This window comes from Hyla sarda, unplaced genomic scaffold, assembly GCF_029499605.1.
Source record: "Hyla sarda isolate aHylSar1 unplaced genomic scaffold, aHylSar1.hap1 scaffold_2521, whole genome shotgun sequence".
Lineage (NCBI taxonomy): Eukaryota > Metazoa > Chordata > Amphibia > Anura > Hylidae > Hyla > Hyla sarda.
In genome coordinates, this window is record NW_026609209.1 from 1 (window position 1) to 22,192 (window position 22,192).

The 22,192-nt window shown below is 42.1% G+C and overlaps 7 non-coding genes across 7 annotated transcripts; all 7 read left to right on the forward strand.

Moving 5' to 3' along the window:
• Positions 1-2,648: 2,648 nt before the first annotated feature.
• LOC130323654 (U2 spliceosomal RNA) lies at positions 2,649-2,838 on the forward strand. The gene has a single exon (XR_008868884.1). It is a non-coding gene; the product is annotated as a U2 spliceosomal RNA (small nuclear RNA).
• Positions 2,839-4,938: 2,100 nt separating this feature from the next.
• Positions 4,939-5,129, forward strand: LOC130323656 (U2 spliceosomal RNA). The gene has a single exon (XR_008868886.1). It is a non-coding gene; the product is annotated as a U2 spliceosomal RNA (small nuclear RNA).
• Positions 5,130-7,219: 2,090 nt separating this feature from the next.
• LOC130323644 (U2 spliceosomal RNA) lies at positions 7,220-7,410 on the forward strand. The gene has a single exon (XR_008868875.1). It is a non-coding gene; the product is annotated as a U2 spliceosomal RNA (small nuclear RNA).
• Positions 7,411-14,269: 6,859 nt separating this feature from the next.
• Positions 14,270-14,464, forward strand: LOC130323652 (U2 spliceosomal RNA). Its single transcript, XR_008868883.1, has one exon. It is a non-coding gene; the product is annotated as a U2 spliceosomal RNA (small nuclear RNA).
• Positions 14,465-16,548: 2,084 nt separating this feature from the next.
• On the forward strand, positions 16,549-16,739 carry LOC130323657 (U2 spliceosomal RNA). Its single transcript, XR_008868887.1, has one exon. It is a non-coding gene; the product is annotated as a U2 spliceosomal RNA (small nuclear RNA).
• A 2,098-nt stretch (positions 16,740-18,837) lies between these two features.
• Positions 18,838-19,028, forward strand: LOC130323658 (U2 spliceosomal RNA). The gene has a single exon (XR_008868888.1). It is a non-coding gene; the product is annotated as a U2 spliceosomal RNA (small nuclear RNA).
• A 2,083-nt stretch (positions 19,029-21,111) lies between these two features.
• LOC130323645 (U2 spliceosomal RNA) lies at positions 21,112-21,302 on the forward strand. Its single transcript, XR_008868876.1, has one exon. It is a non-coding gene; the product is annotated as a U2 spliceosomal RNA (small nuclear RNA).
• Positions 21,303-22,192: the final 890 nt, after the last annotated feature.

A 22,192-nucleotide genomic window follows, 5' to 3' on the forward strand; every position in this document is an offset into this window, starting at 1 on the left:
AATGTAATTTTATCTATCTTTTTAAAAAATTGCAGAACTCAAGGACTAATTTTAATTCTCTTTTAGCATGGTGGGAATTCTGCAAGGTAAAATTTAAAGAGTATTTTATTAAGATGGGTGTTAAAAAAACAAAAGAGAAATTGAAATGGTATAGAGATCTTAACACAAAACTACAAACCTATTATCAACTCAAAGAGCTGGGTGTATATGTAGATGATCTGATTTTAAGTGTTAAAAGTGATATTCAGAAGGCTATAACTAACAAAGGGAAAGAAATAATTTTTAACTCCAAAGTTGAATGTAAAGAGAAGGATGAAAAGTGTACAAGATTCTTTTTTAAAAAGGTAATGGAAACAAAAAAGTTAATGATTAACATTGAGGATGAAACTACTAATGTAGGAATGTTATCCAAAGCTAAATCCTTTTATCAAGATCTGTTTAATGAGAAACCCATTGATATATCTGCTGCTAATTTTCTCCTAAGCACTTTAGATTGTGGTTTAAGTAAGGAGGACCAAGATGCACTTTGCACAGAAGTAAGATGCCAAGAATTAGAAATTGCTGCTAAAAGTTTATCCACAGGTAAAACACCAGGTTCTGATGGACTTCCTGTAGAGTTTTATAAAACCTTTTGGGAGATTTTTAAAGATGATTTGCTTAATATTTTTAAGGAGGCTTTTAATTCTGATGTTCTACCTTTATCTTGGAGGAGTGGTATAGTGTCTCTGATCCCCAAAAAGGGGGATAGGAACAGCTTAGAAAATTGGAGACCAATTACGCTTCTTAATGTTGATTATAAGATTATGTCAAAAATTTTTGTTAACAGAATGAAGCCGTTTTTGTACAAGGTCATCCATGTGGATCAGGTATGTGGTGTCCCAGGAAGGAGTGTAGCTGAACCTTTAAATGCTATTAGGGACGTCATATGGTATCAGCAAGAGCGGAATCAAAATCTAGCCATTCTATCTCTAGATTTTCATAAAGCGTTCGATAGAGTATCACATTGTTTTTTATGGATGGTTTTACAACGCATGGGTTTTCCTAACATATTTATTAAGCAAATTGCTCTCTTATATAAAGGTTCTTTTAGCAGGATTTTAATAAATGGTTTCCTTACAGATTTTATTAATTTATCATCAGGGGTAAAGCAAGGCTGCCCTCTGTCTCCTATACTGTTTATATGTGCAATAGAACCTCTGTTAAACTTAATAAGGAATGATAAAATAATAAAAGGAGTGCCAGTTCCTGGAGGTAATAATGCCACCCTTAAAGTGTGTGGCTATATGGATGATATTAATGTTTTTTGTGAAAGTGCCTTCTCTTTACAAAGAGTTGTTGATGTTACTGATTTCTTTTGTAAAGCTTCTGCTTTTAAACTTAATTTATCTAAATGTGACTGTTTTTATATAGGTAAATGGGAAAACGTGCAAATACCAAACCTAAAATTACAGTCAGAAAAAATAAAAATCCTTGGAGTCATCTTTGATAAAAATAACAATGGTGAGGAAAGTTGGCTAATGGTAAAAGAAAAGGTAAAGAAAAAGGTAGACTTTTGGTCCCTTAGGAAATTATCCTTAGAAGGTAAAATTTTGGTGATTAAGGCTATGCTAATACCCATTATGCTCTATTTAAATATGATTTATCCTCCTAATGAACTTATGTCTAGGCAACTTCAGAGGATTCTCTTTGAGTTTCTATGGAGTTCTAAAGCAGAAAAATTAAAAAGAGATACTATGTATAAGTCACAAAAAAATGGAGGAAAACAGGTTCCCTGTATTAGAAAATTTTTATACTTAAGGTTTTTTAGTTGGTGTTTTAGGGGACTTTTTATGAAAAGTGTATGGTCCTGTTTTTTAAAGTACTCTGCGGGACATATTTTTAGAAAAAGAGAATGGGTGTTTTTATCATTATCTTCTCCTGTACTTTTAACTCCGCCTAAACATTATGCCATCTTAGAAAAAATTATACGTATGTATAACCTTAAAGACTTTGACTTGTTAACCTTGAGGGATGCTCGCAAGATAGAAGTACAGTTAAATTTGCAAGAAGAAATATGTATGGTCTCTAATTTTTCTTATAATAGGTGTGTACAAATATGGAAAAAGGTAAACGAGCCATATCTTTTTAATGAGCACAAGGATTTAGCATGGATGATTATCCATGAGTGTCTTCCGGTAAGATTTTTCCAATATAGAAGAGGTCTAAATGCTGTATGTGTCTGTCCCCGGGATAATTGCAATATAGATGAAACTGTTTTGCACCTTTTCTGGAATTGTTATTTTGCACAAAAGGTTTTTAGACTAATTGGTTCTTTATTGAAATTCCTAACAGGTCTAAAAGTTTTAAATCATGAAGTTGTTTTATATGGCAAAAGTGATGGAGTTACAAAAGAAAAAGAGAGAATTTTGTGGATTTTTATCAACTGTACAAAAAATGTATTATGGAAAGTTCGTAATATCCTTGTCTTCAAAAGAGATTTTATTTGTGAAAAAGAATGTTTGAAGATGATATACAGTGAAGTTTACTTGTACTATTTAATTGATAAAAAGAGATATGGGCAGAAAAAAGCATTAGCTATATGGAATTTACATTTATGGAAAACAGTATTTGATGTATTGTAAACATTTTTTGTGATGTATTTAAGTTTTTGAGTTTTTTCAATAAAAATGTAAAAAAAAAAAAAAATCTGTTCTTATCAGTTTAATATCTGATACGTCCCCTATCTGGGGACCATATATTAAATGGATTTTTGAGAACGGGGGCCGATTTCGAAGCTTGCTTCCGTCGCCCTATGCATTGACCCGATATGGCAGTATCTTCGGGTACAGTGCACCACCCCCTTACAGGGTTAAAAAGAAAGATTCCTACTTTCATTGCTACCTGCTTGCTGGCTAGCCAGCTAGCCAGCCCTGTGGGCCTTGCTGCTGCTGCAGCCAAAAAACAAAAGGTGGTGCTGCTGCTGCTTCTGCTGCTTCTGCTTCTGCTTGTGTCTGGCCCCTGTTGGAGCGTCCAGGCACAGGACTTCTGCTGCTGCTGACTAAATGGCCTCCTTAATTGGATCATTTGAGTAGCCAGCACACCTGTGCAGGTAGGGCATGACATGATAGGCAGCTGCCTTGATAGCGGGTGGGTGCTGAATGTTCCTAATTGACAAAATAAGATTAATGCTTATGAAGAAATATAAAATCTCATCCCTTCCCCAATATCGCGCCACACCCCTACCCCTTAATTCCCTGGTTGAACTTGATGGACATATGTCTTTTTTCGACCGTACTAACTATGTAACTATGTAACATAACATGGGGGGGGGGGGGGGGGGGTCTCCTGGCTGTTCACACAGGTGTGTCATTGCTGTACATTGACCATGCATTGCTTCTGTGGTATTGCAAAGGCAAAGACAAATGCTTCCAGCCATCCATTGCACTAATGGATTGGTCATCAGCTGGCTGTCTATGTCCCGCATCAATATAGACCAAAGTACAGAGGGTTAGGCTATGCTATTGTGCACCTACCTGATGCATCAGAAGGTGCGAGGCCCTTGCTAAATTCTGTGCACAGACTTTGAGATCTATGCTTTAGACTGTATCTAAACCTGCTCCAACATGGACTGACATTCTGGCCTACTTTCAGCCGATGCGACTTGTCTGTCGCTGAACAGTCGCTTTTTATGTATTCAGCACCTATGTATAATGTTGTAAAAATGCTCTAGAAGCTAAAGTCGCAGAAATGTCACACATATTTGGCCTGCAACTTTCTGTGCGACAAATTCAGACAGGAAAAATCAGTATAAATCCTTAGAAAATTATCCCCCAGTGTCTCCATCTGCTGGCGGTATTGAATAAGCATTGCTGCACTGATGGGGTATGCATTAGACGAAAAAAAAGAAGAAAAAGAAGAATAATACGCCCAGAAAAGAGGCGAAAAGGAGAAAAACGTAAAAAAACGTGAAAAAAAAGTAAGAGGAAGAGAAGGGAAAAAAAGGTGGAAATGGGTTTAAAAGTGATTTCGGCGGAGAAATATATATATATATATATATATATATATATATATATATATATATATATATGCGCACACACACACATAGATATAAACGTATTCTCCGTTGAGATATTGCAGCCGCTGCTGTGTCCAGGCCCAGGAGCCTTAGCACTGTGCTGTGATGTCACTCAATACCACTGACATCACTAGGTGTAAACAACATCTCTCCTTTGCTGTGTATGTGACTATGGAGCTGTTTGGTGATGTCGTCTATTACGGCCTTCATAGAAGCAACAGGAGATTGTTGCATCCATCTTGAACCCTCAGAACTACAGTGCTATGATGTCACTCACTTCCACAGGCCTTGCAGAGTGTAAACAACAACAACCCAGCTTTGTTGTGTATGTAACCATAGGGATTTGTGATGTCACCTAGAACCTTCACAGCAGCGACAGCTTTATGAGGAGCATCAGCACTGCTCTGCCTGAGCAGAACCATCACCGCCATAGGTTGTCAAATAACCCGGATTTAACCCACACAGGTAAGTCCAATGGGGTGCAGGCATGTCCTCTATGCTTACAGCTTCCCGTGGGTGTTGGTTTGATACCGTTTGGGGACAGCCAAGGAGGCATCTGCAGGCAACAAAGGTAGGTGTGTGCTTGTGTGTGTGTTTCCTATGCAGATCCTAAGCCCAGTGTCACATGCAAGTAGGAGGAGTAAGAAGGGTTCCTGGCAAATCCGGGTTATGGATTGCATTTAAAAAGGCCCCGTGGGAGTGCAATGGGCCCCTGTCTTGCTGCTTAGCAATAATGGTATGGGTTTAGGTTCTGCTGTGTGTACTGGTGGTTGACTGCCCCCCAGCCCAGAGTGTGCATGGAAAATTGTCTGGCAGCCTCCCTGACAGCAAGCAGTGATAGTGCCCATGAAGGGGACCTTGTTGGGCCCGCCCCTTTCACGGTTATCGCTTCTCGGCCTTTTGGCTAAGATCAAGTGTAGTATCTGTTCTTATCAGTTTAATATCTGATACGTCCCCTATCTGGGGACCATATATTAAATGGATTTTTGAGAACGGGGGCCGATTTCGAAGCTTGCTTCCGTCGCCCTATGCATTGACCCGATATGGCAGTATCTTCGGGTACAGTGCACCACCCCCTTACAGGGTTAAAAAGAAAGATTCCTACTTTCATTGCTACCTGCTTGCTGGCTAGCCAGCTAGCCAGCCCTGTGGGCCTTGCTGCTGCTGCAGCCAAAAAACAAAAGGTGGTGCTGCTGCTGCTTCTGCTGCTTCTGCTTCTGCTTGTGTCTGGCCCCTGTTGGAGCGTCCAGGCACAGGACTTCTGCTGCTGCTGACTAAATGGCCTCCTTAATTGGATCATTTGAGTAGCCAGCACACCTGTGCAGGTAGGGCATGACATGATAGGCAGCTGCCTTGATAGCGGGTGGGTGCTGAATGTTCCTAATTGACAAAATAAGATTAATGCTTATGAAGAAATATAAAATCTCATCCCTTCCCCAATATCGCGCCACACCCCTACCCCTTAATTCCCTGGTTGAACTTGATGGACATATGTCTTTTTTCGACCGTACTAACTATGTAACTATGTAACATAACATGGGGGGGGGGGGGGGGGTCTCCTGGCTGTTCACACAGGTGTGTCATTGCTGTACATTGACCATGCATTGCTTCTGTGGTATTGCAAAGGCAAAGACAAATGCTTCCAGCCATCCATTGCACTAATGGATTGGTCATCAGCTGGCTGTCTATGTCCCGCATCAATATAGACCAAAGTACAGAGGGTTAGGCTATGCTATTGTGCACCTACCTGATGCATCAGAAGGTGCGAGGCCCTTGCTAAATTCTGTGCACAGACTTTGAGATCTATGCTTTAGACTGTATCTAAACCTGCTCCAACATGGACTGACATTCTGGCCTACTTTCAGCCGATGCGACTTGTCTGTCGCTGAACAGTCGCTTTTTATGTATTCAGCACCTATGTATAATGTTGTAAAAATGCTCTAGAAGCTAAAGTCGCAGAAATGTCACACATATTTGGCCTGCAACTTTCTGTGCGACAAATTCAGACAGGAAAAATCAGTATAAATCCTTAGAAAATTATCCCCCAGTGTCTCCATCTGCTGGCGGTATTGAATAAGCATTGCTGCACTGATGGGGTATGCATTAGACGAAAAAAAAGAAGAAAAAGAAGAATAATACGCCCAGAAAAGAGGCGAAAAGGAGAAAAACGTAAAAAAACGTGAAAAAAAAGTAAGAGGAAGAGAAGGGAAAAAAAGGTGGAAATGGGTTTAAAAGTGATTTCGGCGGAGAAATATATATATATATATATATATATATATATATATATATATATGCGCACACACACACATAGATATAAACGTATTCTCCGTTGAGATATTGCAGCCGCTGCTGTGTCCAGGCCCAGGAGCCTTAGCACTGTGCTGTGATGTCACTCAATACCACTGACATCACTAGGTGTAAACAACATCTCTCCTTTGCTGTGTATGTGACTATGGAGCTGTTTGGTGATGTCGTCTATTACGGCCTTCATAGAAGCAACAGGAGATTGTTGCATCCATCTTGAACCCTCAGAACTACAGTGCTATGATGTCACTCACTTCCACAGGCCTTGCAGAGTGTAAACAACAACAACCCAGCTTTGTTGTGTATGTAACCATAGGGATTTGTGATGTCACCTAGAACCTTCACAGCAGCGACAGCTTTATGAGGAGCATCAGCACTGCTCTGCCTGAGCAGAACCATCACCGCCATAGGTTGTCAAATAACCCGGATTTAACCCACACAGGTAAGTCCAATGGGGTGCAGGCATGTCCTCTATGCTTACAGCTTCCCGTGGGTGTTGGTTTGATACCGTTTGGGGACAGCCAAGGAGGCATCTGCAGGCAACAAAGGTAGGTGTGTGCTTGTGTGTGTGTTTCCTATGCAGATCCTAAGCCCAGTGTCACATGCAAGTAGGAGGAGTAAGAAGGGTTCCTGGCAAATCCGGGTTATGGATTGCATTTAAAAAGGCCCCGTGGGAGTGCAATGGGCCCCTGTCTTGCTGCTTAGCAATAATGGTATGGGTTTAGGTTCTGCTGTGTGTACTGGTGGTTGACTGCCCCCCAGCCCAGAGTGTGCATGGAAAATTGTCTGGCAGCCTCCCTGACAGCAAGCAGTGATAGTGCCCATGAAGGGGACCTTGTTGGGCCCGCCCCTTTCACGGTTATCGCTTCTCGGCCTTTTGGCTAAGATCAAGTGTAGTATCTGTTCTTATCAGTTTAATATCTGATACGTCCCCTATCTGGGGACCATATATTAAATGGATTTTTGAGAACGGGGGCTGATTTCGAAGCTTGCTTCCGTCGCCCTATGCATTGACCCGATATGGCAGTATCTTCGGGTACAGTGCACCACCCCCTTACAGGGTTAAAAAGAAAGATTCCTACTTTCATTGCTACCTGCTTGCTGGCTAGCCAGCTAGCCAGCCCTGTGGGCCTTGCTGCTGCTGCAGCCAAAAAACAAAAGGTGGTGCTGCTGCTGCTTCTGCTGCTTCTGCTTCTGCTTGTGTCTGGCCCCTGTTGGAGCGTCCAGGCACAGGACTTCTGCTGCTGCTGACTAAATGGCCTCCTTAATTGGATCATTTGAGTAGCCAGCACACCTGTGCAGGTAGGGCATGACATGATAGGCAGCTGCCTTGATAGCGGGTGGGTGCTGAATGTTCCTAATTGACAAAATAAGATTAATGCTTATGAAGAAATATAAAATCTCATCCCTTCCCCAATATCGCGCCACACCCCTACCCCTTAATTCCCTGGTTGAACTTGATGGACATATGTCTTTTTTCGACCGTACTAACTATGTAACTATGTAACATAACATGGGGGGGGGGTCTCCTGGCTGTTCACACAGGTGTGTCATTGCTGTACATTGACCATGCATTGCTTCTGTGGTATTGCAAAGGCAAAGACAAATGCTTCCAGCCATCCATTGCACTAATGGATTGGTCATCAGCTGGCTGTCTATGTCCCGCATCAATATAGACCAAAGTACAGAGGGTTAGGCTATGCTATTGTGCACCTACCTGATGCATCAGAAGGTGCGAGGCCCTTGCTAAATTCTGTGCACAGACTTTGAGATCTATGCTTTAGACTGTATCTAAACCTGCTCCAACATGGACTGACATTCTGGCCTACTTTCAGCCGATGCGACTTGTCTGTCGCTGAACAGTCGCTTTTTATGTATTCAGCACCTATGTATAATGTTGTAAAAATGCTCTAGAAGCTAAAGTCGCAGAAATGTCACACATATTTGGCCTGCAACTTTCTGTGCGACAAATTCAGACAGGAAAAATCAGTATAAATCCTTAGAAAATTATCCCCCAGTGTCTCCATCTGCTGGCGGTATTGAATAAGCATTGCTGCACTGATGGGGTATGCATTAGACGAAAAAAAAGAAGAAAAAGAAGAATAATACGCCCAGAAAAGAGGCGAAAAGGAGAAAAACGTAAAAAAACGTGAAAAAAAAGTAAGAGGAAGAGAAGGGAAAAAAAGGTGGAAATGGGTTTAAAAGTGATTTCGGCGGAGAAATATATATATATATATATATATATATATATATATATATATATATATATGCGCACACACACACATAGATATAAACGTATTCTCCGTTGAGATATTGCAGCCGCTGCTGTGTCCAGGCCCAGGAGCCTTAGCACTGTGCTGTGATGTCACTCAATACCACTGACATCACTAGGTGTAAACAACATCTCTCCTTTGCTGTGTATGTGACTATGGAGCTGTTTGGTGATGTCGTCTATTACGGCCTTCATAGAAGCAACAGGAGATTGTTGCATCCATCTTGAACCCTCAGAACTACAGTGCTATGATGTCACTCACTTCCACAGGCCTTGCAGAGTGTAAACAACAACAACCCAGCTTTGTTGTGTATGTAACCATAGGGATTTGTGATGTCACCTAGAACCTTCACAGCAGCGACAGCTTTATGAGGAGCATCAGCACTGCTCTGCCTGAGCAGAACCATCACCGCCATAGGTTGTCAAATAACCCGGATTTAACCCACACAGGTAAGTCCAATGGGGTGCAGGCATGTCCTCTATGCTTACAGCTTCCCGTGGGTGTTGGTTTGATACCGTTTGGGGACAGCCAAGGAGGCATCTGCAGGCAACAAAGGTAGGTGTGTGCTTGTGTGTGTGTTTCCTATGCAGATCCTAAGCCCAGTGTCACATGCAAGTAGGAGGAGTAAGAAGGGTTCCTGGCAAATCCGGGTTATGGATTGCATTTAAAAAGGCCCCGTGGGAGTGCAATGGGCCCCTGTCTTGCTGCTTAGCAATAATGGTATGGGTTTAGGTTCTGCTGTGTGTACTGGTGGTTGACTGCCCCCCAGCCCAGAGTGTGCATGGAAAATTGTCTGGCAGCCTCCCTGACAGCAAGCAGTGATAGTGCCCATGAAGGGGACCTTGTTGGGCCCGCCCCTTTCACGGTTATCGCTTCTCGGCCTTTTGGCTAAGATCTTGTATCTTGTCAAGGGGCTCTGAGTTCGTCGAACCTTCGGCCTTGAGGCATCGGCGGTTTTTTAGCCGTCTTAAGCCTCATGCTGCTATAGGAGGAGGACTTACAAAGAACGGGAAGGCGATCCCCCATGGCGACCCTTAGGTTTGCTGCGCATACTGAAACTCGGATTAAGAACACCTTCCGTATTGAAGTGGATGAGGAGAAAAAGGAGAAGATGACTTTGGAATTTTTTGTCAAGAGAATTATGCTGGATTTATTGCACATTCAGAGAGAAGATGTGTTTTGCCTAAAAGACCCAGGTAAAGGACTTTTCATTCTTACCTTGACTTCCGCATCTGCATGTGACCATATGTTTGAGAAAGTTCGGGAGCTTGCCAATGAGGAGGATATGAAAGGACTTGTTTTCATTGCTCTATATTCTAATGGCGATGTTCCACTGGTGGTTACTATGCACGATCCATACGTGGATATAAGAGACATTGTCTTATTTTTAAACCAATATTGTGCGGAAGTCAAATACTCTTATAAAATAATGAATGCAATGGACTTTTGGACTGGAAAGCATAAGTTTGCTGTTAAGTTCAGAGAAGATGTGAGAGGAATTGGAGGTCTGTGTCGCCCACCTGCAAATTTTTTAATTGGGCGTAAACGTGGCTATTTATTCTACCCTGGGATGCCGTATTATTGCAGGAAATGCCATGAATATGGTCATACACAAGAATCTTGCAAAGAGGAAGTGGTTATTTGCAAAAGATGTGGCCAAAAAGGCCACACCACTTTTGACTGTCAAAATGAGATTCTGTGTAATGTGTGTAAGCAGAAAGGACACGCTTTTAAGGATTGTCCTCAACGCTCCTGGGCCAATATTGTGGCTACGTCGGCTGGTCCCTCGATGAGGAAGAGCTCCATGGATGCTGTGCCTGTGCCTAAGACCCACACCCTGAAAGTGATGCCTGAGTCTTCTGCTACCGGAATTCCTGTGATACCTGCTGTGGCTCATGTCTCCAAAAGCATTGTGTCCCCGGGGAAGGTCGTGGGACCTGAGACAGAAGTGAGGGGTTCTCCTCTCATGGAAGTTGAGGGTCCTGGACCGCCCAGAAGGGATACAGAGGAGATGGATGTAGAAGAACGGCGAAAGAGGAAAAGCAGAGACCGGAAAGAGGAAAAGGGCCTTAACATCAAAAGGAGTGGTCGAGTTAGTGCGGACGAGGGGAACGTGGAGATTGTCTGCCAAAAGGTTATAACAGCATCCGACCCTGTTAATATTGAGGAATTTGTGTCACCACCTACAGATTGGGGTTCTTTGTCTGAGGATAATGAATGACCCAGGAGCTACCAAGTGTTAATATCTCCTCCTTCAATGTGAGGAGTTTGAAGAGCCCAGAGAGGAGGGCTGCTTTATTTTCTTTCTTGTCTTCTTTGCCTACAGACATTTTATTTTTACAGGAATGTGCCATTGATTATGATATCAATTATTCATCTTTGAGATCTGAATGGACTCTTGGCCCGTCTGTGTGGTCAGGGGATAATGAGAGGAAAGTGACTGGTGTTGGCATACTGTTCAAGAGCAGTGAGTATAAAGTTACCTCCTTCACAGACATTGTACCCGGTAGAGCCCTGCTCGTTCATATTATTTATAATGACATGAATATGAGACTTTTAAATGTATATGCCTCTCTAGATAAGGATGAAAGATCTGATTTATTAGAGAAAATTCAGTTTTATTTACCGGGTTCATCCCCGCTTATCATCGCTGGTGATTTTAATTGTATAATGGCAGGAGAGGAGCGGGCTGGAGGATCTGAACAAAGGAAAGATAAGACTGAAAAACAACTAAAGGATTTTATAGTTGATTTTAATTTAAAAGATTTGTGGAGAACCTCTTTCCCTAATGACCCTGGGTATACCTGGGGGAATAGCCTTTATATGTCAAGGATTGATTATATTTTTGCTTCTGGATTTGCATTTTATGGGAATATGCAATTGACTTCTACCTTTTTTTCAGATCATAAGATTTTATCTGCTACATGTAAGTTTGATGGGGTTTGCAGAGCCAAAGGAGTCTGGCGTCTGAATGTCTCTTTGCTTGAAGATGAAGAAATTAAATGTAATTTTATCTATCTTTTTAAAAAATTGCAGAACTCAAGGACTAATTTTAATTCTCTTTTAGCATGGTGGGAATTCTGCAAGGTAAAATTTAAAGAGTATTTTATTAAGATGGGTGTTAAAAAAACAAAAGAGAAATTGAAATGGTATAGAGATCTTAACACAAAACTACAAACCTATTATCAACTCAAAGAGCTGGGTGTATATGTAGACGATCTGATTTTAAGTGTTAAAAGTGATATTCAGAAGGCTATAACTAACAAAGGGAAAGAAATAATTTTTAACTCCAAAGTTGAATGTAAAGAGAAGGATGAAAAGTGTACAAGATTCTTTTTTAAAAAGGTAATGGAAACAAAAAAGTTAATAATTAACATTGAGGATAAAACTACTAATGTAGGAATATTATCCAAAGCTAAATCTTTTTATCAAGATCTATTTAATGAGAAGCCCATTGATATATCTGCTGCTAATTTTCTCCTAAGCACTTTAGATTGTGGTTTAAGTAAGGAGGACCAAGATGCACTTTGCACAGAAGTAAGATGCCAAGAATTAGAAATTGCTGCTAAAAGTTTATCCACAGGTAAAACACCAGGTTCTGATGGACTTCCTGTAGAGTTTTATAAAACCTTTTGGGAAATTTTTAAAGGTGATTTGCTTAATATTTTTAAGGAGGCTTTTAATTCTGATGTTCTACCTTTATCTTGGAGGAGTGGTATAGTGTCTCTGATCCCCAAAAAGGGGGATAGGAACAGCTTAGAAAATTGGAGACCAATTACGCTTCTTAATGTTGATTATAAGATTATGTCAAAAATTTTTGTTAACAGAATGAAGCCGTTTTTGTACAAGGTCATCCATGTGGATCAGGTATGTGGTGTCCCAGGAAGGAGTGTAGCTGAACCTTTAAATGCTATTAGGGACGTCATATGGTATCAGCAAGAGCGGAATCAAAATCTAGCCATTCTATCTCTAGATTTTCATAAAGCGTTCGATAGAGTATCACATTGTTTTTTATGGATGGTTTTACAACGCATGGGTTTTCCTAACATATTTATTAAGCAAATTGCTCTCTTATATAAAGGTTCTTTTAGCAGGATTTTAATAAATGGTTTCCTTACAGATTTTATTAATTTATCATCAGGGGTAAAGCAAGGCTGCCCTCTGTCTCCTATACTGTTTATATGTGCAATAGAACCTCTGTTAAACTTAATAAGGAATGATAAAATAATAAAAGGAGTGCCAGTTCCTGGAGGTAATAGTGCCACCCTTAAAGTGTGTGGCTATATGGATGATATTAATGTTTTTTGTGAAAGTGCCTTCTCTTTACAAAGAGTTGTTGATGTTACTGATTTCTTTTGTAAAGCTTCTGCTTTTAAACTTAATTTATCTAAATGTGACTGTTTTTATATAGGTAAATGGGAAAACGTGCAAATACCAAACCTAAAATTACAGTCAGAAAAAATAAAAATCCTTGGAGTCATCTTTGATAAAAATAACAATGGTGAGGAAAGTTGGCTAATGGTAAAAGAAAAGGTAAAGAAAAAGGTAGACTTTTGGTCCCTTAGGAAATTATCCTTAGAAGGTAAAATTTTGGTGATTAAGGCTATGCTAATACCCATTATGCTCTATTTAAATATGATTTATCCTCCTAATGAACTTATGTCTAGGCAACTTCAGAGGATTCTCTTTGAGTTTCTATGGAGTTCTAAAGCAGAAAAATTAAAAAGAGATACTATGTATAAGTCACAAAAAAATGGAGGAAAACAGGTTCCCTGTATTAGAAAATTTTTATACTTAAGGTTTTTTAGTTGGTGTTTTAGGGGACTTTTTATGAAAAGTGTATGGTCCTGTTTTTTAAAGTACTCTGCGGGACATATTTTTAGAAAAAGAGAATGGGTGTTTTTATCATTATCTTCTCCTGTACTTTTAACTCCGCCTAAACATTATGCCATCTTAGAAAAAATTATACGTATGTATAACCTTAAAGACTTTGACTTGTTAACCTTGAGGGATGCTCGCAAGATAGAAGTACAGTTAAATTTGCAAGAAGAAATATGTATGGTCTCTAATTTTTCTTATAATAGGTGTGTACAAATATGGAAAAAGGTAAACGAGCCATATCTTTTTAATGAGCACAAGGATTTAGCATGGATGATTATCCATGAGTGTCTTCCGGTAAGATTTTTCCAATATAGAAGAGGTCTAAATGCTGTATGTGTCTGTCCCCGGGATAATTGCAATATAGATGAAACTGTTTTGCACCTTTTCTGGAATTGTTATTTTGCACAAAAGGTTTTTAGACTAATTGGTTCTTTATTGAAATTCCTAACAGGTCTAAAAGTTTTAAATCATGAAGTTGTTTTATATGGCAAAAGTGATGGAGTTACGAAAGAAAAAGAGAGAATTTTGTGGATTTTTATCAACTGTACAAAAAATGTATTATGGAAAGTTCGTAATATCCTTGTCTTCAAAAGAGATTTTATTTGTGAAAAAGAATGTTTGAAGATGATATACAGTGAAGTTTACTTGTACTATTTAATTGATAAAAAGAGATATGGGCAGAAAAAAGCATTAGCTATGTGGAATTTACATTTATGGAAAACAGTATTTGATGTATTGTAAACATTTTTTGTGATGTATTTAAGTTTTTGAGTTTTTTCAATAAAAATGTAAAAAAAAATCTGTTCTTATCAGTTTAATATCTGATACGTCCCCTATCTGGGGACCATATATTAAATGGATTTTTGAGAACGGGGGCCGATTTCGAAGCTTGCTTCCGTCGCCCTATGCATTGACCCGATATGGCAGTATCTTCGGGTACAGTGCACCACCCCCTTACAGGGTTAAAAAGAAAGATTCCTACTTTCATTGCTACCTGCTTGCTGGCTAGCCAGCTAGCCAGCCCTGTGGGCCTTGCTGCTGCTGCAGCCAAAAAACAAAAGGTGGTGCTTCTGCTGCTTCTGCTTCTGCTTGTGTCTGGCCCCTGTTGGAGCGTCCAGGCACAGGACTTCTGCTGCTGCTGACTAAATGGCCTCCTTAATTGGATCATTTGAGTAGCCAGCACACCTGTGCAGGTAGGGCATGACATGATAGGCAGCTGCCTTGATAGCGGGTGGGTGCTGAATGTTCCTAATTGACAAAATAAGATTAATGCTTATGAAGAAATATAAAATCTCATCCCTTCCCCAATATCGCGCCACACCCCTACCCCTTAATTCCCTGGTTGAACTTGATGGACATATGTCTTTTTTCGACCGTACTAACTATGTAACTATGTAACATAACATGGGGGGGGGGTCTCCTGGCTGTTCACACAGGTGTGTCATTGCTGTACATTGACCATGCATTGCTTCTGTGGTATTGCAAAGGCAAAGACAAATGCTTCCAGCCATCCATTGCACTAATGGATTGGTCATCAGCTGGCTGTCTATGTCCCGCATCAATATAGACCAAAGTACAGAGGGTTAGGCTATGCTATTGTGCACCTACCTGATGCATCAGAAGGTGCGAGGCCCTTGCTAAATTCTGTGCACAGACTTTGAGATCTATGCTTTAGACTGTATCTAAACCTGCTCCAACATGGACTGACATTCTGGCCTACTTTCAGCCGATGCGACTTGTCTGTCGCTGAACAGTCGCTTTTTATGTATTCAGCACCTATGTATAATGTTGTAAAAATGCTCTAGAAGCTAAAGTCGCAGAAATGTCACACATATTTGGCCTGCAACTTTCTGTGCGACAAATTCAGACAGGAAAAATCAGTATAAATCCTTAGAAAATTATCCCCCAGTGTCTCCATCTGCTGGCGGTATTGAATAAGCATTGCTGCACTGATGGGGTATGCATTAGACGAAAAAAAAGAAGAAAAAGAAGAATAATACGCCCAGAAAAGAGGCGAAAAGGAGAAAAACGTAAAAAAACGTGAAAAAAAAGTAAGAGGAAGAGAAGGGAAAAAAAGGTGGAAATGGGTTTAAAAGTGATTTCGGCGGAGAAATATATATATATATATATATATATATATATATATATATATATATATATATATGCGCACACACACACATAGATATAAACGTATTCTCCGTTGAGATATTGCAGCCGCTGCTGTGTCCAGGCCCAGGAGCCTTAGCACTGTGCTGTGATGTCACTCAATACCACTGACATCACTAGGTGTAAACAACATCTCTCCTTTGCTGTGTATGTGACTATGGAGCTGTTTGGTGATGTCGTCTATTACGGCCTTCATAGAAGCAACAGGAGATTGTTGCATCCATCTTGAACCCTCAGAACTACAGTGCTATGATGTCACTCACTTCCACAGGCCTTGCAGAGTGTAAACAACAACAACCCAGCTTTGTTGTGTATGTAACCATAGGGATTTGTGATGTCACCTAGAACCTTCACAGCAGCGACAGCTTTATGAGGAGCATCAGCACTGCTCTGCCTGAGCAGAACCATCACCGCCATAGGTTGTCAAATAACCCGGATTTAACCCACACAGGTAAGTCCAATGGGGTGCAGGCATGTCCTCTATGCTTACAGCTTCCCGTGGGTGTTGGTTTGATACCGTTTGGGGACAGCCAAGGAGGCATCTGCAGGCAACAAAGGTAGGTGTGTGCTTGTGTGTGTGTTTCCTATGCAGATCCTAAGCCCAGTGTCACATGCAAGTAGGAGGAGTAAGAAGGGTTCCTGGCAAATCCGGGTTATGGATTGCATTTAAAAAGGCCCCGTGGGAGTGCAATGGGCCCCTGTCTTGCTGCTTAGCAATAATGGTATGGGTTTAGGTTCTGCTGTGTGTACTGGTGGTTGACTGCCCCCCAGCCCAGAGTGTGCATGGAAAATTGTCTGGCAGCCTCCCTGACAGCAAGCAGTGATAGTGCCCATGAAGGGGACCTTGTTGGGCCCGCCCCTTTCACGGTTATCGCTTCTCGGCCTTTTGGCTAAGATCAAGTGTAGTATCTGTTCTTATCAGTTTAATATCTGATACGTCCCCTATCTGGGGACCATATATTAAATGGATTTTTGAGAACGGGGGCCGATTTCGAAGCTTGCTTCCGTCGCCCTATGCATTGACCCGATATGGCAGTATCTTCGGGTACAGTGCACCACCCCCTTACAGGGTTAAAAAGAAAGATTCCTACTTTCATTGCTACCTGCTTGCTGGCTAGCCAGCTAGCCAGCCCTGTGGGCCTTGCTGCTGCTGCAGCCAAAAAACAAAAGGTGGTGCTGCTGCTGCTTCTGCTGCTTCTGCTTCTGCTTGTGTCTGGCCCCTGTTGGAGCGTCCAGGCACAGGACTTCTGCTGCTGCTGACTAAATGGCCTCCTTAATTGGATCATTTGAGTAGCCAGCACACCTGTGCAGGTAGGGCATGACATGATAGGCAGCTGCCTTGATAGCGGGTGGGTGCTGAATGTTCCTAATTGACAAAATAAGATTAATGCTTATGAAGAAATATAAAATCTCATCCCTTCCCCAATATCGCGCCACACCCCTACCCCTTAATTCCCTGGTTGAACTTGATGGACATATGTCTTTTTTCGACCGTACTAACTATGTAACTATGTAACATAACATGGGGGGGGGGGTCTCCTGGCTGTTCACACAGGTGTGTCATTGCTGTACATTGACCATGCATTGCTTCTGTGGTATTGCAAAGGCAAAGACAAATGCTTCCAGCCATCCATTGCACTAATGGATTGGTCATCAGCTGGCTGTCTATGTCCCGCATCAATATAGACCAAAGTACAGAGGGTTAGGCTATGCTATTGTGCACCTACCTGATGCATCAGAAGGTGCGAGGCCCTTGCTAAATTCTGTGCACAGACTTTGAGATCTATGCTTTAGACTGTATCTAAACCTGCTCCAACATGGACTGACATTCTGGCCTACTTTCAGCCGATGCGACTTGTCTGTCGCTGAACAGTCGCTTTTTATGTATTCAGCACCTATGTATAATGTTGTAAAAATGCTCTAGAAGCTAAAGTCGCAGAAATGTCACACATATTTGGCCTGCAACTTTCTGTGCGACAAATTCAGACAGGAAAAATCAGTATAAATCCTTAGAAAATTATCCCCCAGTGTCTCCATCTGCTGGCGGTATTGAATAAGCATTGCTGCACTGATGGGGTATGCATTAGACGAAAAAAAAGAAGAAAAAGAAGAATAATACGCCCAGAAAAGAGGCGAAAAGGAGAAAAACGTAAAAAAACGTGAAAAAAAAGTAAGAGGAAGAGAAGGGAAAAAAAGGTGGAAATGGGTTTAAAAGTGATTTCGGCGGAGAAATATATATATATATATATATATATATATATATATATATATATATATATATATATATGCGCACACACACACATAGATATAAACGTATTCTCCGTTGAGATATTGCAGCCGCTGCTGTGTCCAGGCCCAGGAGCCTTAGCACTGTGCTGTGATGTCACTCAATACCACTGACATCACTAGGTGTAAACAACATCTCTCCTTTGCTGTGTATGTGACTATGGAGCTGTTTGGTGATGTCGTCTATTACGGCCTTCATAGAAGCAACAGGAGATTGTTGCATCCATCTTGAACCCTCAGAACTACAGTGCTATGATGTCACTCACTTCCACAGGCCTTGCAGAGTGTAAACAACAACAACCCAGCTTTGTTGTGTATGTAACCATAGGGATTTGTGATGTCACCTAGAACCTTCACAGCAGCGACAGCTTTATGAGGAGCATCAGCACTGCTCTGCCTGAGCAGAACCATCACCGCCATAGGTTGTCAAATAACCCGGATTTAACCCACACAGGTAAGTCCAATGGGGTGCAGGCATGTCCTCTATGCTTACAGCTTCCCGTGGGTGTTGGTTTGATACCGTTTGGGGACAGCCAAGGAGGCATCTGCAGGCAACAAAGGTAGGTGTGTGCTTGTGTGTGTGTTTCCTATGCAGATCCTAAGCCCAGTGTCACATGCAAGTAGGAGGAGTAAGAAGGGTTCCTGGCAAATCCGGGTTATGGATTGCATTTAAAAAGGCCCCGTGGGAGTGCAATGGGCCCCTGTCTTGCTGCTTAGCAATAATGGTATGGGTTTAGGTTCTGCTGTGTGTACTGGTGGTTGACTGCCCCCCAGCCCAGAGTGTGCATGGAAAATTGTCTGGCAGCCTCCCTGACAGCAAGCAGTGATAGTGCCCATGAAGGGGACCTTGTTGGGCCCGCCCCTTTCACGGTTATCGCTTCTCGGCCTTTTGGCTAAGATCAAGTGTAGTATCTGTTCTTATCAGTTTAATATCTGATACGTCCCCTATCTGGGGACCATATATTAAATGGATTTTTGAGAACGGGGGCCGATTTCGAAGCTTGCTTCCGTCGCCCTATGCATTGACCCGATATGGCAGTATCTTCGGGTACAGTGCACCACCCCCTTACAGGGTTAAAAAGAAAGATTCCTACTTTCATTGCTACCTGCTTGCTGGCTAGCCAGCTAGCCAGCCCTGTGGGCCTTGCTGCTGCTGCAGCCAAAAAACAAAAGGTGGTGCTGCTGCTGCTTCTTCTGCTTCTGCTTGTGTCTGGCCCCTGTTGGAGCGTCCAGGCACAGGACTTCTGCTGCTGCTGACTAAATGGCCTCCTTAATTGGATCATTTGAGTAGCCAGCACACCTGTGCAGGTAGGGCATGACATGATAGGCAGCTGCCTTGATAGCGGGTGGGTGCTGAATATTCCTAATTGACAAAATAAGATTAATGCTTATGAAGAAATATAAAATCTCATCCCTTCCCCAATATCGCGCCACACCCCTACCCCTTAATTCCCTGGTTGAACTTGATGGACATATGTCTTTTTTCGACCGTACTAACTATGTAACTATGTAACATAACATGGGGGGGGGGTCTCCTGGCTGTTCACACAGGTGTGTCATTGCTGTACATTGACCATGCATTGCTTCTGTGGTATTGCAAAGGCAAAGACAAATGCTTCCAGCCATCCATTGCACTAATGGATTGGTCATCAGCTGGCTGTCTATGTCCCGCATCAATATAGACCAAAGCACAGAGGGTTAGGCTATGCTATTGTGCACCTACCTGATGCATCAGAAGGTGCGAGGCCCTTGCTAAATTCTGTGCACAGACTTTGAGATCTATGCTTTAGACTGTATCTAAACCTGCTCCAACATGGACTGACATTCTGGCCTACTTTCAGCCGATGCGACTTGTCTGTCGCTGAACAGTCGCTTTTTATGTATTCAGCACCTATGTATAATGTTGTAAAAATGCTCTAGAAGCTAAAGTCGCAGAAATGTCACACATATTTGGCCTGCAACTTTCTGTGCGACAAATTCAGACAGGAAAAATCAGTATAAATCCTTAGAAAATTATCCCCCAGTGTCTCCATCTGCTGGCGGTATTGAATAAGCATTGCTGCACTGATGGGGTATGCATTAGACGAAAAAAAAGAAGAAAAAGAAGAATAATACGCCCAGAAAAGAGGCGAAAAGGAGAAAAACGTAAAAAAAAACGTGAAAAAAAAGTAAGAGGAAGAGAAGGGAAAAAAAGGTGGAAATGGGTCTAAAAGTGATTTCGGCGGAGAAATATATATATATATATATATATATATATATATATATATATATATATGCGCACACACACACATAGATATAAACGTATTCTCCGTTGAGATATTGCAGCCGCTGCTGTGTCCAGGCCCAGGAGCCTTAGCACTGTGCTGTGATGTCACTCAATACCACTGACATCACTAGGTGTAAACAACATCTCTCCTTTGCTGTGTATGTGACTATGGAGCTGTTTGGTGATGTCGTCTATTATGGCCTTCATAGAAGCAACAGGAGATTGTTGCATCCATCTAGAACCCTCAGAACTACAGTGCTATGATGTCACTCACTTCCACAGGCCTTGCAGAGTGTAAACAACAACAACCCAGCTTTGTTGTGTATGTAACCATAGGGATTTGTGATGTCACCTAGAACCTTCACAGCAGCGACAGCTTTATGAGGAGCATCAGCACTGCTCTGCCTGAGCAGAACCATCACCGCCATAGGTTGTCAAATAACCCGGATTTAACCCACACAGGTAAGTCCAATGGGGTGCAGGCATGTCCTCTATGCTTACAGCTTCCCGTGGGTGTTGGTTTGATACCGTTTGGGGACAGCCAAGGAGGCATCTGCAGGCAACAAAGGTAGGTGTGTGCTTGTGTGTGTGTTTCCTATGCAGATCCTAAGCCCAGTGTCACATGCAAGTAGGAGGAGTAAGAAGGGTTCCTGGCAAATCCGGGTTATGGATTGCATTTAAAAAGGCCCCGTGGGAGTGCAATGGGCCCCTGTCTTGCTGCTTAGCAATAATGGTATGGGTTTAGGTTCTGCTGTGTGTACTGGTGGTTGACTGCCCCCCAGCCCAGAGTGTGCATGGAAAATTGTCTGGCAGCCTCCCTGACAGCAAGCAGTGATAGTGCCCATGAAGGGGACCTTGTTGGGCCCGCCCCTTTCACGGTTATCGCTTCTCGGCCTTTTGGCTAAGATCAAGTGTAGTATCTGTTCTTATCAGTTTAATATCTGATACGTCCCCTATCTGGGGACCATATATTAAATGGATTTTTGAGAACGGGGGCCGATTTCGAAGCTTGCTTCCGTCGCCCTATGCATTGACCCGATATGGCAGTATCTTCGGGTACAGTGCACCACCCCCTTACAGGGTTAAAAAGAAAGATTCCTACTTTCATTGCTACCTGCTTGCTGGCTAGCCAGCTAGCCAGCCCTGTGGGCCTTGCTGCTGCTGCAGCCAAAAAACAAAAGGTGGTGCTGCTGCTGCTTCTGCTGCTTCTGCTTCTGCTTGTGTCTGGCCCCTGTTGGAGCGTCCAGGCACAGGACTTCTGCTGCTGCTGACTAAATGGCCTCCTTAATTGGATCATTTGAGTAGCCAGCACACCTGTGCAGGTAGGGCATGACATGATAGGCAGCTGCCTTGATAGCGGGTGGGTGCTGAATGTTCCTAATTGACAAAATAAGATTAATGCTTATGAAGAAATATAAAATCTCATCCCTTCCCCAATATCGCGCCACACCCCTACCCCTTAATTCCCTGGTTGAACTTGATGGACATATGTCTTTTTTCGACCGTACTAACTATGTAACTATGTAACATAACATGGGGGGGGGGGGGTCTCCTGGCTGTTCACACAGGTGTGTCATTGCTGTACATTGACCATGCATTGCTTCTGTGGTATTGCAAAGGCAAAGACAAATGCTTCCAGCCATCCATTGCACTAATGGATTGGTCATCAGCTGGCTGTCTATGTCCCGCATCAATATAGACCAAAGTACAGAGGGTTAGGCTATGCTATTGTGCACCTACCTGATGCATCAGAAGGTGCGAGGCCCTTGCTAAATTCTGTGCACAGACTTTGAGATCTATGCTTTAGACTGTATCTAAACCTGCTCCAACATGGACTGACATTCTGGCCTACTTTCAGCCGATGCGACTTGTCTGTCGCTGAACAGTCGCTTTTTATGTATTCAGCACCTATGTATAATGTTGTAAAAATGCTCTAGAAGCTAAAGTCGCAGAAATGTCACA